Genomic DNA, 16,708 nt, shown 5'->3' with positions numbered 1-16,708 from the left:
GGTGCCACCTGCAGCCACAGGGGCCCTGGGGACACCGGTGTCACCTGCAGCAGTTCAGCCACGGCGACAACACGGGTGCCCTGCCAGGCCCTGGGGCAGCACTTCAAGGAGGAGAATTCACCAACGCCCTCATCACGTTCACAGCTGGCTCCAAAACTTGCTTATGCCATCTCTCCTGACAAGAGGATAAATATCCCTTGAAAAACAGGAGTGATTAACCGGCATGCCTGATGGGTTAATCACCCAGGTTCTCCCTGTCGCCTCCCTCCTGTCATCACCTCCACACCATCCTCACTTGTTGGGTCTTGTTTGGTCTCCCTGAGCTCAACCAACCCAGCGCTCCCAGCTCAGACCCCGGTTAACGCAGAACACCGGGGAGCTCACACTTTAAACGTTCTCCCTTCTCTGCCTTCTCACTGTGAGGGAACTCACCCGCGGGCCGCTCTCCGCACAGAACACCACATTCACGTGCAGTGACTCGACCCCAGCGGCAGCTCCATTGTGAAGGAAACTCGCGGTGTCACCGGTAACCCAGCCGGGAAACGCCAGCGCGTTGGGCTCGGCCACCGCGGTTCTGCTGCGTGTGGCGGAACCGCGGCCGCAGCGGAGCGTTAATGACTTTACGACAAAAACCGGGACAGAGGCACGGCTGGCCTGTCACACCCAGCTCGCCCGGGGCAGGCCGAGCCCGTTTTTCTGAAAGCTCGCTCCGGTCAGGTCACCGGTGGCCCGGTGCTGTGTGCGGAACCGGCAGCGCCGGCCAAGGAGAGCGGGAGGGAAGGCGGGCGCCCCAGCGCCGGTGCAGGTCCCGCCGCGGCGGCAGGGGGCAGCAGAACACCGCCGCGGGCTCTGGGAGCGGCCCCGGGCTGGCGGGAGGCGCCGCCGCTACCGCCCCGGAGCGGGAGCCGGACCGGGAGGCGGGGCTTCACTCGCGGTGACGTCACACCGCGCCCCTCCGCTAGCGCACACCGCGCGACCCGCCACCGCCTTCTCCCCCCGGCCCGCGGCCGTTCCACTTCCGGCGGGCGGCGCCATCCCCATCCGGGGTCAGGGCCCCGCTCCCTTCCTGTTATTGCCCGTGCGGGAGGCGGCTCGGTGGGAGCGGTTGTATCCGTCAGCGCCCGGGGGTTGCTCACTCGCCCGCGCAGGGGCGCGGAGGTGCCCGTGGGGTACTGAAGGCCTGTGAGTGCTGCGGGGCGCTGCTCGGTCCAGCTCTGCCCGGCCCAGCCCTGCCCGTTGGGGCGGCGGCCGCGGGCCGGCTGGGAGGTGGGGAGGCCGCGGCTGTGAGGTGAGTGGGGCCGCGGTCGGTGCTGGGACCGCCTGGCCGCCCCGCGGGCCGGCAGCGCTCTCGGGGCTGTCCCGCGGCAGGGCTCGGGGCTGCCGGGCGCCGTGGCCGGGCGGGTCTGCGCTGCGGGGTGTCGTGCCGGCTTTGGCAGTCGGGTGGGGAAGCGCGACCCTGGGTGGGCGGGGGGGTCGTAGTGGGGCTGCGTCCTCCCGGAGCTGCGGTGGCGCTTCCCTGGGCTGGGAAAGCTCCGAGGGGTTCCTCCGGCAGGTCCTGGCTTGTGGGTCTCTTGTAGGGACCTGACCTGGGAGAGTAAAAACTGTAGTGGTTTGTTGCGTTCGAGTGTGGCTCCCTCCATCCCCGAGTCACAGCTGCTTTCTGTACCGATGTTTCAGCAGTTGCTGGGATGGAGTGTGTGGGCTCACGGTTGGGCTGGTTAAGGACACTGGGAGCCCTATCCGACTGGGTGTGTATATGAATCTGTGGCACACAGGCTCCTCTTTCTGGCTGCAGTTGACTTACAGTAGCAGTGTCGCATCTGTGTCACCTATAAAAAAAACTTCTTGCTTATTTCATACTGTCCAGAGGGAGTTTTCTATTGATGTTAAGTATGAATCTGCTATTTCTTACCAGCATTTGTGTATGTTCTAGTAGACTGTATGTTAACAAAACTATGACCAAACTAATACAAACTGCATGTTTGTTTTTCTTTGGGGACTTTGTTGCTGTTTTCAGTTTTCCTGAAGTTATTGAGGTATCAGACCTGTTACTTCTGCTATTACTGGTATGTCTCTATATATTTTCTCTCTAACTTTATTCTTGTTGACTTTAAAGATGTGATTGAACACAGGTTGCTTTATAAACTGTGCATATTCAGAACAAGCATAAGGGAAGTACATGTTTGAAATAGAAGTATGGACTATAAAGCTTTGCTGGAGTTAATTCTGCAGTTACGATCACTCTGCAGCAAACTTGTAAAGAAGAAGTAAGCTGGATTCCAAATCTGGATTTTGTAGTACATAATAGAAGAAATCTGGACCCTGTTACATTAGTTACTTGTACCCTCACATCTTAGCTTTGAGCTGTAGCAGGCTTTCATGTTTGTCACATTGGGTAAAATTAGAGACTTTTCTATTATGATCTGAATCATTCTTGAATTTCTCCCACCTCACAATTAATTTATGGAGATGTTCTCATACTTGTTGCTTCAGTTGCTTTCATGCTGCAATTCTATAATGCAGTGTAATAGTCAAAGTCCACCTCTTGTGTGTAAACATCGTTAGTTCCTAGGAATAATTCAGTCCTAGGGATGATGGGATTTAATGGCTTGTCTGCTATAGGGAACTGACTAGATAAGCTGTTCTGAAATCAAGCCCCATGTGAGCTTAACGTTTCACAATAAATAACTTTATTCTCAAATAAGAACATTGGCAATCTTTTCTGGAGTGGTCAGTTATTTGGAAGTGTATTTTAGCCAATGTCATGTAGACAAACCACACATCAGCCAAGCTCAGTGTTTGCGGAGGAATTTATGAAACAACACAATTCCTTATGTGTTCTGCAAAATATTCTGCATTTTCATTAAGCCAAAAAATATGACAATTTCAGAGCTGCAGTTGGAGTTTGACTGGAGCAGATGCTCTGCATTTCATAGGTGTTAGCTTGATGCCATTCTTAGCAACCTGGAGACAGTGTTTCCTGTTTTTTTTCAAAGCACACTGAGCCCAGCCTACAAATCCACATCACTGTGTTTTAGTTGCTTCAGATTGTCATTCTGTGTTAGTGGCAGCCTTGTTTTCCTGCTTGTTTCAGTTTAGTTGCACGAATAGTGAAACTGAGTGTTGTTTTATTTTTGTTTGTTTGTTTTTCTGGAGCATTCTTTGGGAAAGGTGGTGTAGTTGAGCTGTTTATAAAGCGATCGTGCTTTATCGGAAGTCATGAAGTAGTTCAGTACTTAGTTAACTGTTTCTCTGATCGCCAGGCTATTCCTGCTCTCTGGAAGCAAATGGGGGATAGTTCTTCCTGGGTAGCTAATTCACTTTTTAAAAGTTGCTGGAGGCTTTTGAATAGGAATTTCTACAACAGACAAGGGTTTCACACTTCACCAGCATATACCAAGTATATCATAAAAGGTTTCTGGTTATTGGAAGAGAATCACACCTTTAAAATGTGTTATTGCGTAAAGAATGGACTTCTGAGCATAGTTGTTGAGATTCAAACATGCAGTGTGCTTTCTAATGGCTTGGTCATGTGTAATACAAGTTTGAACAACCTTGATGGTCATCATAGTTTTAACACAGAAAGAAATTAAATTTATCTATTAATGGCTAAACAACAAGCGTAAGGCTGGCATTTAGTCTGCAAAAACAGCTTTCTTAAACTTTTTGTCAATTCATTTTGTAGCCTCCTAGACTTCTGGTGGGGATTCTCTGGGTACCAGGAACACTCAGGTTTCTGAACACCTTACAAGTGTCAGTCACGTACAAGTAGAGAGCTGTTGCTACTGCTTTTCCTGCCTGCTTTGGGGGAAAGGAAATTGGGATGATAATACATTCGTTCCAAATCACACAAGAAATACTAGCATCTTGTAGATTAGCATCATATGTAGGTTTGCTTTGCACAGTTGAGTACATTAATCAAGGTTAACAAAGGCTGTAGTTAATGGGACACTTGAAAAATACTGTATTTGGGTGGAGGGAAGCTAAGAATTTTTTTTTAACCTTTGATACTGATGAAGAAACTGATTTTTATGACTTATAACTAGAGCAAATAATAGTCCTTCCAATAACTAGTCCTTCCAATTTAGTCTTAAAATACTATTACAAAACTAAGTTTTGTGTTATGACTTACTGGTTTGTAAGTACTGAAAAATGTGTGAAATCTAGTAAATTTCACAGTTGAGGAAAAGTGTGCTGTATGTGTTTCTGTGTGTGATCAAGTTGGAGGGGGAGCATTAGGGGAAAAAAATAAGTGATGGTACTTTGGCTAACTGAAGAGACAGACTCATGACTTGTAGTCCAAGCTGAGATACAGTTTGTTGGGTTTTTTTCAGTTTTTTTTTTATGCATTACATTCCATGCTTGTAGGAGTTTTGTCTCATCCTTTTAAAAAGCCAGACATCCAGCTGCTTCAAGTGATGATGCCTGTCTGAAATTGTAGCTGTGGCTAGAAGAGGCCACAAAAATATTTATGCTAAAACTGGATGGGAATTTTCTTTTGCCCTTTAAGTTGATTGTGTCATGGCAAAGAATTCTGTTACAAGTTTCTCTTTGTAGTATCTTAATCCAAATGTGAGCAGTGGAGAGAGAAAATAGATTTGTTTCTCTTGCTATTTATTTGGACACCAAACTTATGTGAATTATTTTGAGTACAGGGTTGGCCCAGATAACCTCCAGAGGTTCCTTTCAAATGAATTTATTCTATAATTCTATTTCTGAATGGTTAATGGAGTATTAAATTAATCAGAAATAATGCTCTTCAGTATTAACGTTTTTTTTTCCCCCTGCAGCACTGCTATAGCATTAACTTTAAAAACAAAAACCCATCCAGCACAAAACCAAGCCCAACTGGGGAGCGGAGGGAATTAAACTTTTTTAATAAAGGGGCATTTTTTATAAATCCTGTAAGTTAACTTTTGTGGTCAAATGGAAAGGCAGCAGACTGAGTACAGTCTATGCAATTATGGACTGGTCTCATCAGTCTAAGCAGTACTTAATGGTTTTGCAGCCAGTATGTTGTTTTATATTGCATAGAATACCTTAACACTTCAACTCTAGCAAAGTATCTTTCTAGTTAATTCTGGGTACATATTTAGTGAAAGGCAGGCTGAGAAACCTGTGTATTTCAAACAAGAAATGTGAGGGACAGTGGACATCATCCCTTGTTCTCTATTACGAGTGCTCTTCTCTTTAAGCCAGTGAAGTGGGGAATAGCAACACTTAGCAGGCATAACTGTCTAAGTACACTTGTTGGGAATATTTATAGTCTGTTTTTGAAAAACTGTGCTCAAATACCTGAACTCCAGAAATGTGAAAACAAAATTCAAATAAACCAGCTTACCTCTGTCAAATAGAAGGGAATGACAATTCTGGTGCAGCTTTGCCTCTCAGGCAGGCTGCGAACTCGCAGCAGCAGAACTGAGTGACGACCTCTCCAGTCTAGTTAAGAACAGTTGGGTCAAACATAGATCTTAAGGTTCAGCGATCTCTTGTTTCATGCCCTATTGCTTTGTACCAGTAGGAGGTTAGATATGCCTCAAAGAGATTGGATTTTGGTGGTTTTGTTTTGATGTTTGTTTGTTGGGGTTTGTTTGTTTGGTCTACCTGTTAAAATATTTCCATAAATTAACTGCATGGATTTTATGTAGGAAAACTTTGGCAGTTTTGCTTATAGCTTCTGATATAAAGAAATGCTTGTAAACGTAGCTTTTGAGGATTGTGAACCACAAAGCCTATTTGTCAAATATAGGAGACATACTGAGTAAGACTTACTGTAAAGTTCCCTGAAATGTTGAGACAGCTGAGTCACTTAATTGGCTGTACATTATGACCCTCTACTAAGGCAAAGAAATATAGAGAAACGTCCCCTGGGTGTTTTCTCACAAATCCAAACGAAAAAGAAAATTGGAAGGTTGCCTTTAGATTGTACAACATGTCAAAAACCTTATTTGTCATTGAGACTTAACGGTTTTTGTTATTCCCATACTAATTAGTCAGTCTTTTGCCAATACTTAACGTGGCAGTTAATGGTGATGAATGACTCTTGCCCAATGTGTTCCAAGACTGTTCCTGGTTTTTAACTCTTGCTGTTAACTTGGGTACTTTTCATTAAGGCTGGAAAACACTAACTCTTGACTACAGGCATAATTTAAACGATAGAAGTTAATGGTACTAACGTAAGGGGAAGTTTCTAGATAGAGTGAGCTTCCTTTGGGAAAAGAGAAATAAAAACTTCCATTCCACATAGTGCTTTTTGTGGCCTTTCCACTGTGTGGATCATAAAACATATCACTTACTCTTCATTTTTGTATTTATGTTCCTGGCTTTTAACAGAATGATCGGCAAATGTTGTGGCTGGATTATAAAAGTGAAAGTGTTACTAATAAAACTGAAAATTGCTCTTCTGCTGCCCTCTGAAAAGTTTATGTGGATGTTGAACAACCAGTTCCACGTACCAATTTGTCAAGGCATTCTCACTGGAGGGTGGACAGTGATTAATATGTTGTATTTTATCTTCTTGTAATTTCATGCTGTCACCTCCTGAAATCTCCTTAAATTTTAATATTAAGTTCTATACAAGAGCACTTGTCCTGAGAAAACCTCTAATGCCTAAGAGAGAGCTAATTTTTAAGCAACATCCAGACATCTTGAATAGTTTTGATTAGGGTGTATAACTGAGGATGTGTCCAAACAGGGTGCCAGTGAGTACTGCTTTTAGCCTAGAAAGTTTGTTACGAAGATTGATTTTATAATAAATTATGTTTTGGTGTAAACCAGTAATATGTGAAATTGGAATGCTGTCATTGTAGATTATAAACGTAATCAGTTATGTGCACTTTTAAATAAGTGGTTACTAGCTAAAAGAAAGCACTTAAAGTTGATTGCAACATTTTATTTGAGAAGGTGAAGTTTAACTGGTTTCGGTTTGTTTTTTATGTTTAACTGCCTACCAAGGTTTTGGTTAGTAAAATTCTAATAACTTGCTCTGAAATGGAGGATAAAACAGTGATGTTGTTATCACTGCTCAGCAGCACTCCCTAGATCTTAGATACCTCCAGCTTGGAATGTTTTGACATGTAGGGGAAGGTGGCATAACTACCAACAAGAGATAAAGGATGAAAACAGAAGCCAATGAGCAGCAAAACAGCAGTTGATACATGAAGAAAAGGAAAGCAAGACCTATTCCTGACTGTGGAAACTCTTCTCAATTATGTTGTCAAATTACTTTTCAACGCAGCTCTTTAACTCTTCTTTCATCAACTCTTTTCCAAGCCTTTCATTGTATAATGCATAAGCAGATAGGGTAGTATTGCAAGCAACTGCAAGGTGATACAAGGAGTGTAACTTTCCAAGCTGGGAAGTTGGGAAATCTTTCCACTATTGTGGAGATACCGCTGGTATTCACTCTTTAAATACCTATGAGCTTATATCACTTTCTTCTTTGGAAAGTTCATGTTGATTGCAAACATTATCTATTTAGGCAAATATTAGCCGTTTCTTTCAGATGTAGTAAACATGAATTGTTGGTACTCTGACCTTGTTAAAGAAACAATTTGGGTAACAGCTTGACGTATAGGAAAAAGATGCCCTGACGCAAATATTAATATTTCAGTAGCCCCACACTTAAAATCATGCCTTTTTGTTTGCAAAACATAAGGCTTGCAAAGCAGATGCTTCTAACAGATCTGTACAGAGATGATAAACATTTGATTAAACATGATGAAGAACCATTTGTCACAGTTTACCGTAGCTGGTTTTATACTTCAGGCTGAAGCATGCAGGACCTAATGACATACATAGTCACAGTGAATCATGTTTGTTTGTACTTGAACGCAGATGCAAATATGTTAGTGTCTGGAGTCATGATTTGGCACTCAACCTGTAAATGCAGAGAAAAGTCCTATTCAACCAGAGTCAACAGCTAGAATAAGAATGAACCTATCTGGACAAATTGGAGAGCTGGGCAATCACCAACCACCTGAAGTTCAACAAGGGCAAGTGCCGAATTTTGCTGCTGGAACATGGCAACCCTGGCTGTACATACGGACTGGGAGATGAGATGCTGGAAAGCAGCTCCACGGAGAAGGATCTAGGGGTTCCAGTCGATGGCAAGTGGAACATGAGCCAACAGTGTCCCTGGCAGCCAAGAGGCCAACCGTGTCCTGGGTGCATCCAGCACAGCATGGCCAACTGGGCAGGGAGGGGATTGTCCCACTCTGCTCTGTGCTGGTGCGGCCTCACCTGGAGCACTGGGTGCACATCTGGGCAACACAGGGTAAAAAAGATATTAAGCTGCTAGACATTGTCCAGAAGAGGCTGCAAAGTTGGTGAAGGGTTTGGCAGGGAAGCCGTATGAGGAGTGGCTGAAGTCACTTGGTTTGTTCAGCCTGGAGAAGACGAGACTAAGAGACATCACAGTTATAGCTTCCTCACAAGTGGAGGAGGAGGGGCAGGTGCTGAACTCTTCTCTTTAGTGACCAATGACAGAACCCGAGGGAATGGCAGGAAGGTGTGCCGGGGAGGTTTAGGTTGGACATTGGGAAAAGGTTCTTCACCCAGAGGGTGCTGGACACTGGAACAGTCTCCCCAGGCACCAAGCCTGGCAGTATTCAAGAAGAGACTGGACAATGCCCTCAGACACATGGTGTGAACTGTGGGGTTGTCATATGCAGGAACAAGAGTTGGACCTGATGATCCTTGGGGGTCCCTTCCAACCCAGCACATTCTTTGATTCTGTGATTCTAAACCTACATTCCCTAAGGTTTCAGACAAACTTTGGTTTCTTTGTAACTTATCTAACGCAGCCAAATGTGCTTAGAAAAATCAATAATTTGGTCAGCAGTGTTGTTTACATGGAAGACCCAGTTTTCCAGTGTGCTTGGGGCACTACACCTGCGTGATGTGTGACCTTCGGGGAGGTGAAGCTTGGTGGGAGCGTGTGGTGGCACTGAACGCAGCTGCTCAGCGTCCCCCTGTGCTGCTCCTACTTGGTATGTGGGGTGAGCAGGACAGGCTCAGGCTGCTGCTGTAGTAAATAAAGGTCTGTTGATAATCTTTTATGGAAAACTAGTGGTGCTTACCTTTCAGCAGGGTTATCATCTACTGCTAAATAAATATTTAGTTAATCACCATTGGCTCTGTATCACAAACGAGTCTACTAGGGAGTAGTACTTAATTATTTCTAACTGACTCTTGAAAAGCCATAGTATTTTCCTGTTGTGATTATAGCTTGTGTAGAAGTAGGCAACCACTTCTACAGGGCCAGGGGTTGCAGAGAACTGGATTTGCTTGCTTGCTATCTTGTTCCATATGTCTTTGTATAGGACAATTTGCTAAGAACTAGATGAATTTCAGCTGTTTGTAGAGCAAGTGTATTTAGCAGCAGAATTGGAAGTTTTCATTAAGGTGGCTGTGCCTTTGTGTTAACTCTGTCACAAACTTCCTTCTCTCAACAAATGTTTTTTAAAAGGGAGTTAATAAATACCTATCAAAAGTGAAGTTGCATCCTGTTCTCTGCTAGTAGAAATAATGATTTTTGCTAATTGCATTCAGTAAGTCCATGTAGACTAAACCTATACTTCTATAAATGCTGTTTGGCTACAGAAGTTAGTTAAGATAAATAGACAGCTAATTTATATCTGGATTACAAAACAGAAACTTCTGTCTTCCAGTTCACTGTTTTATGCTTAAAAATCTGCAAAGTTGCAAAAATACTGCTATCTACTGCCACTCTAAAAGTTTGTGGCTTTTTTTTTGTTGTGTTGTTTTTTGTTTGTTTGTTTTACACAATAGTTGCTTTCAGAATCTGGAGTAATTTAGTGTGGAAGAAACCCTTTTATCTCAAGTTAAAGTTGCTCTGGGACTCCATCCTAAGAAATGTTACATGGGAAGTACACAATATGCTATAAGTCAATCTGAGTTTGATGTTTTTTCAGCTGCTTTTTAGTAAAGGAAGGGCTCACAGGGTGGATCTTTATGAATTTACATCCACCTTTATTCAAAAACAGATGTGAGACTAATCTCAGTTAAATTTTCTTATGAACACACATTTATCTCTGTGCCTTCCATCCAGAGAAGCTGCTCAGATGAATGTTGTAGGCTGAACCCTCTTGATACTACTGCTTGTAGAGAGGCAAGCGTGGCAGGGTGAGGACTGCAGTACCTCTGGTGATTTATTGCAGTTCTTTCCCTGCCCTTCTAGGTATGGACAGTAGGAGAGGAAATCTGTTTTTCAGTACAACAGGAGGTTCATCTTGCTGTGGCAGAGTTGCTTCTAAAAGCCGAGGGGATGTGCCTGAGGGAGGTAGCACCAGGAAGGGCTCAGGATCTGGGTTACAGCTCCTTGTGTTAGGGGAAGATTCAGACTAGAGGAGAGCGCAGGACACCTGGGTTCCCTCTGCTCAGCTCCTTGTCCTTGTCTGTGTGCCAGCGCTTCCTGTTGTTAAAGATCCTGTTTACTGTCTGGGTTCCAACTATCCCAGGAAGGTGGGAGGATGGGAAGAAACATGGGAAGAAAAGTAAACAGCATTATTTAAGGTGGAGTTTTGTGTTTTTATATATATATTCACCATTTTTTACCTATCTGATTTCATAAAAGACACTCTAATTTTTGTTTGCATCATCTTGCACTGATTTCCTAAAGCAGAATGTTTCAACATGTGAAAACTGACTTGGAAGCCTGTAGTTATTTGTAGCAAGGAGCAGAATATGGTTTATGTACTTTTACTTCAAGTTCTTTCCGATGTTCACATAAAAATGTTTGTCGCTGATATGAAATAGAGCATTAAGGAAAAACATGTAATAAGAGGAAAACCTTATTTCTATTGGTGCAAAATGGCATGTTGCTCTGATTTTGTTGCTGAACTTTAAGGCTTTTGATTTAAAGAGCCTGAAAGAATTAGAGTGCTGCTGGCTGAGCTGCAGAGCGCACACCTGGCTGCGGAGAAGCAGCTCCAACCAGAACACAGCCGGCTGGCAGAGTGATTCTCATCCTGCTGCATAGGAAGCCAAGCTAATGGTTGAAATGATGAGTAAGCAGATATGTGAAGTGTGAAGAGAAGTGTTACTTTTCTAATTCTTTGTTGTGCTTTGTGACTACTGATGTTTCTATAAATAACCAAATCCTTTCCTTTGAGGTGAAGCTAGAAATGGAATTACTGACTGATTTAGGACTAAAAAGGAAAATTTAATTCCAGGCTATCCTTTGTTAAACAAAGAAAAAACTCTGCCTTTAACTGGAAGAAAATGTTCTGGGACAGACATTCTGCTCTTGCTATGTCATGGGATCCCTAGGGAAAAAGCACAGTCGTAGTGGGAATTTAGAGGTCACCAGCAACTTGCAAATGTCCCTTTCTCGTGATCCTGTTTTCATGGCTCCCAGATAGCGAGTAAAGTTACAAACAATATGCCTGCTTGGATGGGGGAGGGTGAGCAGGGATTTGAAAGATAAAAATTTACAAAGGTCAACCAGTGTTTTCATATTGAAATAAACTGAAATTTTTTGCTCATTTTCAGTGAGGTTTTATATTCACAATAAAGAATGATATTGTATTTCTGCTGTACTATAATCCTGCAGATGCTACCAATAATGTTAGGGGGGTTTAGCTCTGTCTAGAGCAAGGCCAAGGTACTCAGCATTGGGTTTTGGTGGGGGAAGGTAGTAGGTAACTCCAAATAAAATTGGTAGTGTTTGGAAATACTTGCCTGTTTCAGAAGTAAACAAAATGCTAGGAAAATGTGTTTTTGACAGTGTTAAATCATTGTTTGTTTCCCTTGAGCTGCTGTTTGTGATCAGATAAGCAATTCTGCGTATCTGGGCCTTTTCTGTGAAATGATGATGAAAGTAATACGTAAGAAACGCGAAGACAGAACTGCAATATAAGTCTCCAGCTTTCTATTTTAAACAAAGCAATATTGCTGCTGTTTAAATCTGTGCGCAATAATGTTTTCATAGAGGACAATTTCAGACATCTTTGTACTAGTCTTCCTGGAGTTTGGAAGAATGCCAGTGTGGCAAGCAGGAAGAACAAAAGGACAATACTGAAAATATCTAGTCTGGGGCAGTCTTACTGTCACCAGACAGCAGCGAAATTAGACAGGCAGCTCTGCCCGGTTTTCTTCATGGTGAGTTTTGGGGTGCTTGATGTGTCTAAGGATGAGAGTAAAACATTTTGGTCTTCAGAAAATTTGAAATGTCTTACATTCTGAAAAGTGATACTCTTGTCCAAGGAATTTTTTTTATTCCCCCTTTTTTTTTTAGGAATTCCACAGGAGTTTAAATGGCTTATTTGGGGATATACCTTCTGTGAGTTTGATAGAGAATCAAGATGATCATATAACCTACACATAAACATGCAGTAAATCGGAATCTACAAACACAGTTGGATTGTTCAATGAGTAGAAGCCTTTTTCTTAAGGCAATGCTAAGAGTCTAGAGGAAACTTCTACCTGGTAAAGAACTCAAATCTAGACACAAATCCTAATGAGGAGCTCTTTGATGGTGAAGCTACTACAAACTATTATAAAACATTGCTACATTCTGTATATGAAAGCAATGTAATGGGTTTTGCCTTATGACTGGGAAAAGCAATGGACTTCAATTAAAGTGTAGTAGTTTACTGAATGACTAATTCAGTTTCAAGTGTGGACTGATAAAATTGTATTGAGTGTTTAGTCTATCCTTTTGAATTGTTTTTGAAATGCTAGCTCATGTTTATAGCAATGGAAAACTATTCAGTTCTCAGTCCCTGGAATGTGTACCTCTTTGCATAAGGATCCCATACCTTATACATTTAATATAGTATTACAGCACCATACACTTTTTCTTGCTTCCTTCTGTGCTTGCTAGATTTCTTGCTAGTTGGTGCGTTATAGATGGAAGGATTTCCTTCTTGCAGAGCCTGAAGATTAACTGTAAGTGCTCATGCTGATGACAGAAAACCTTAGCAGTAAGTCTCCTAAAGTGAACGAACTTTCTTCTTTAGATTGACCCACAGACTTGCACAGAGAGCCTTCACCTGCTTTATAAGACATATGTGTTAATATTAGATGGAGCTCTTCTCTTTGGAGAGCATGCCCACAGATAATTTACACTACAGGGAAAAAAGCCTTATCGGTTAACTGTGTTTTATATACATTATTATATATATATATAAATTGCCAAATATTGATATCTGTGTGGAGCTGGTAGAATGTTTGCATAACCTCTAGACAGTGAAAATCAATTCACTTCATCTAATCTGTAAACAGATAATCTGTAAAAATAAGTGTTCTCTTAGCAAGGGAGGGTTCTCCACACTTTCTCATAGAAGAGCCCATGGAAGGTCATTTCTTGTTTGCTTGTTTTTGTAATGTGGATTCCATCTGTACTGAATGGTTACAGTCCTTCCTTTCAGCAAGACACAGAATACTTAGATCAGTGACACTTCTGTTTGAGGTTGTTCTGGCAAAATGTTAATGTACAAAAAACACAGAGGAAAAAAATACTTCCAGCGTGTCCTGCTGAGCTATAGATGCACAGGGCTTTTATGTGTGAAACTGTGGTGAACACAGCTGCAATAACCTCAGATGTCTTTAGAGGAAAATATATGGTTTTTTTTTATTCAAGTTAATTTTTCCCAAGTTTGCTTTGCTTTAATTCTGACCATAGAAATGAATTCTCTGCGTAGTAATGTTAGGAACCAATACTAACTATCCTGTGGTACAATTCTTACTGAATTTCTCCCTCGCTGAGCTCCATTCCTAAAGGGAAAGGAATTATTTTCAGAAGAAGTAGCAGCAAACTTTATGATGGTCTCATGTAAACCTTTTCAGAGTTAACGTATTTGGATGTCATCAAGAAGGCATTAGAAAAATAATTGTAGGCTGTAACTTAATCATTTTGGTTGGAAGAGACCCTCAAGATTGAGTCCAACCATAACAAATTCTAGCACTAAACCATGTCCCTGAGAACCTCATCTGTATGTAACTTGTAATAAAATATTCAAGAGAATGAAATGGAGTTAACCGTCCTGCTGTAGTTCTGCGCAATTCAGTGCTGTGCGGTGATAGAACTGTCATAGTTTACCAAAACCCAATTTTCCAAACTTGGAATCTCTTATTCTTAATAAGGGACTATATCAGCTACATCAGACTATAGCTGATTTCAATTCTATAAGAAAATAAATTATGTAAATTAGCATTAATATGATACATGTATCTGGAGGCAAGTGGGAATCAGTATTTTGGGAGGTGTGTTGTTTAATTTCTTGCTTCCTCCATGTGTATTTACTATTTTTGAATGGAATTTTGAAATCTGCTCACTTCTAGGTTGGGTGCTAAGCAAGGTTAGTGATGGAGAGTGTGCTGAATGGATCAGGAAGGCTGCAAGGAGTTGAAAAGAATGTGATTGTATCAGTGGGCATCTTTGAGTTTGGCCTCTCTGAGCATCTGCGGTATCCCAGAGGTTTTGGCAGGGGAAGAGAAGCTGAAGGTGTTTTTGGAAGGTCAGGGATTGCAAGTGTTCATTTGAAGTGCTGGTGTGTACCCTTAGTTGCAGTGAAATAACATCTCTTCAGAATTCTCTTAAAATTATAGTCTTTTACTGTTGAAGAACATAATTGATTCTATTTATTCCAGGCAGCCTTCCAGATTTAAAGTGTACACAGAAACACAAGCTGCCAACTATACTTCAAAACTGTTTCTGTTTACATTTTTGCTTTCCAGATCCAAACCCTGGAGGCGTACTTACATGTGCAAGTAAAATGAATGTGCACACAGAATGACTGTATTTGCCGTTCCAGCACATGTCTGTATCCCAATTTAAAACAAAAGCTGCTGTTTCAGTGCAGTTGCTCTAAAAAGAATGTAGATTTTTGGGGTGTCCCTTTTGGACCATTTGCAAGTCTTTAAATAAATTGTATTGAATTGTCCTTTAATTTTTGAAGTTTTTAAAAAGCCATGGTTGACATTTACTGTGAAGATATACTAGTCTAAAAGGATTTAATATGTATGTGTGTCCCAGCCCTGTCTCTGTGTTTTGTTAGCAATTATTGATGGGGAGGGACGAGAAACTTGCAGTAGAACCAACCACCATTCTGGAAGCAGAACCAGCTCAGCACTGCTGTTGTGCTCGCTTCCCTGTGTAGAACCTGGTGTTCATCTGACTCCATGATTATCTCAAAGAAGCAGCTGAAACAGCAGGAGCTAACCAAAGAGAGGAAAAATGAGTAGTTCTTTGCCACTTTAATCCATCTGCCCCTGTAATGCGCTGGCTTGGGGAGCACGAGTGCTGGCGCAGTGAGGAATGAGAAGAGCTGCCTTGGGCAGGGAGAAGATGGGCTCTGACAGCCCTCACTTCAGAGGAGCCTCAGCAGGTTGTGGAACCGAACTTGAAAGGCTGCTGGGATAAACTCAGTCTGTGTTGGGAATATTTAATTTGATTGTGGTCCATCTATATTATTGTTGTTTGTATGTGTGGACAGAATAGTTCTTACAAGTGCATGCTGTTGGTTTTGGGGTTTTTTTATGCTGGTATATGCCTTAACAGTAATGTGTTTGTGCCTATGCTTGTAATTAAGAAATGAAAATACGCTTGTGATTCACTGGTATGGAGAGGGAGTCTTGTTCATGCTTTGGCTGATCCAAAAGATGCTATTTAACCTTCTATTTCCTTTTATCTGTAAGCTGAGGATAGTTATCAGTAATTCAGAATTTTCCAAGTTACTCTAAATGATGTTATTTGGGTCCATTTGTAATGTTTTGTAACTGGTAATGTTTCTGAGTTTGGCTCTTTAAATACACTGTGAATGTGCTTAGAACTTTCCATTTCAGCATCCGCTCACTAAGACTATTGCAACGATGAGAAAAATAGCTGCTTTAAGCTCTTTTTAAAAAAGCAGCCAGTTGCAAAGCCCTTCTAAATATGCATGAGGTGTTAGTGGAAAAGCATTTTTCTAAACCTGCAGTGGTACTTTAGTACTTTTGTTGATATTTTTAAAAACCCAAACTACAACTACAAAGGAGGGATTAAAAAAGACAACCTTATTGCTACTCAGAGTTGCTTAGGAAGCAGTGGATTTGGGAAAACACTATTTTAATTCTAATGCTTCTTTTTAAGAACTGAAGCGTGGCAGAAGCAGGTACTGGATGTACTTGGAAGGAAACTTTCAGAAAATAAGTATCAAGGCATAGAAGTACAGAAATTAGGATCATTATTTCATTTTTACATCTGTATTTATATACATTTATAATATGTGTTTATATAAACAAAATGTATGTATTTGTGTATAAATATATATTAAGACATTTGCTCAGCAAAGCATAAGTATAGCATTTATTGCATTTCTGCAGTAAGAGCTTTCAGAAAGCCGATAAAAGAGAAGAGGTGTGAAGCTGTTGGTTTGGGGTTTTCCTTAGTAAGAAACCAAGACAGAGATGCAGTCTTAAGAGGGTTTTTGACTTGAAAGGTGACCAAGAATAGCTTTAGAATAGTGGCTTGGTAGTTATCCCAGCCATTTGCTTTCAGGACAGCTGGTTGATAGAGGTGTGGTGGGCAGTGGACTGCTGTTCAGGTGTCGATATTACCGTCTCTCAATGTACCTGTTGAAGTCAATGAAATTATGGGCTAAGTGTAAGTAATGCACTGTTGGAGACTTGCATGATGTATGATGGCCTTTGCAGTAACTTACTGTTCTGCAATGAGAGCTTAGGTCTGTGGTATTTAGTTCAG

At 41.7% G+C, this 16,708-nt stretch overlaps 1 protein-coding gene across 3 annotated transcripts in view; it reads left to right on the top strand.

Moving 5' to 3' along the window:
• Positions 1 to 1,008: 1,008 nt before the first annotated feature.
• The window catches only part of PIK3CA (phosphatidylinositol-4,5-bisphosphate 3-kinase catalytic subunit alpha), a 44,586-nt gene continuing 28,886 nt past the window's right edge, over positions 1,009 to 16,708 (top strand). The window contains exons 1-2 of one of the 3 annotated variants that reach the window (XM_082056024.1): positions 1,009 to 1,288; positions 2,018 to 2,066. The gene's annotated coding sequence lies outside the window, so the exon portion shown is untranslated. Of the gene's footprint in view, positions 1,289 to 2,017; positions 2,067 to 11,921; positions 12,124 to 16,708 lie in introns of those variants that run through there. The other 2 variants (XM_082056023.1, XM_082056025.1) reach the window with 2 other exon arrangements.

The sequence above is a fragment of the Streptopelia decaocto genome, assembly GCF_964273445.1.
Source record: "Streptopelia decaocto genome assembly, chromosome: 6".
NCBI lineage: Eukaryota > Metazoa > Chordata > Aves > Columbiformes > Columbidae > Streptopelia > Streptopelia decaocto.
This window is presented reverse-complemented; position numbering and strand designations above follow the sequence as displayed.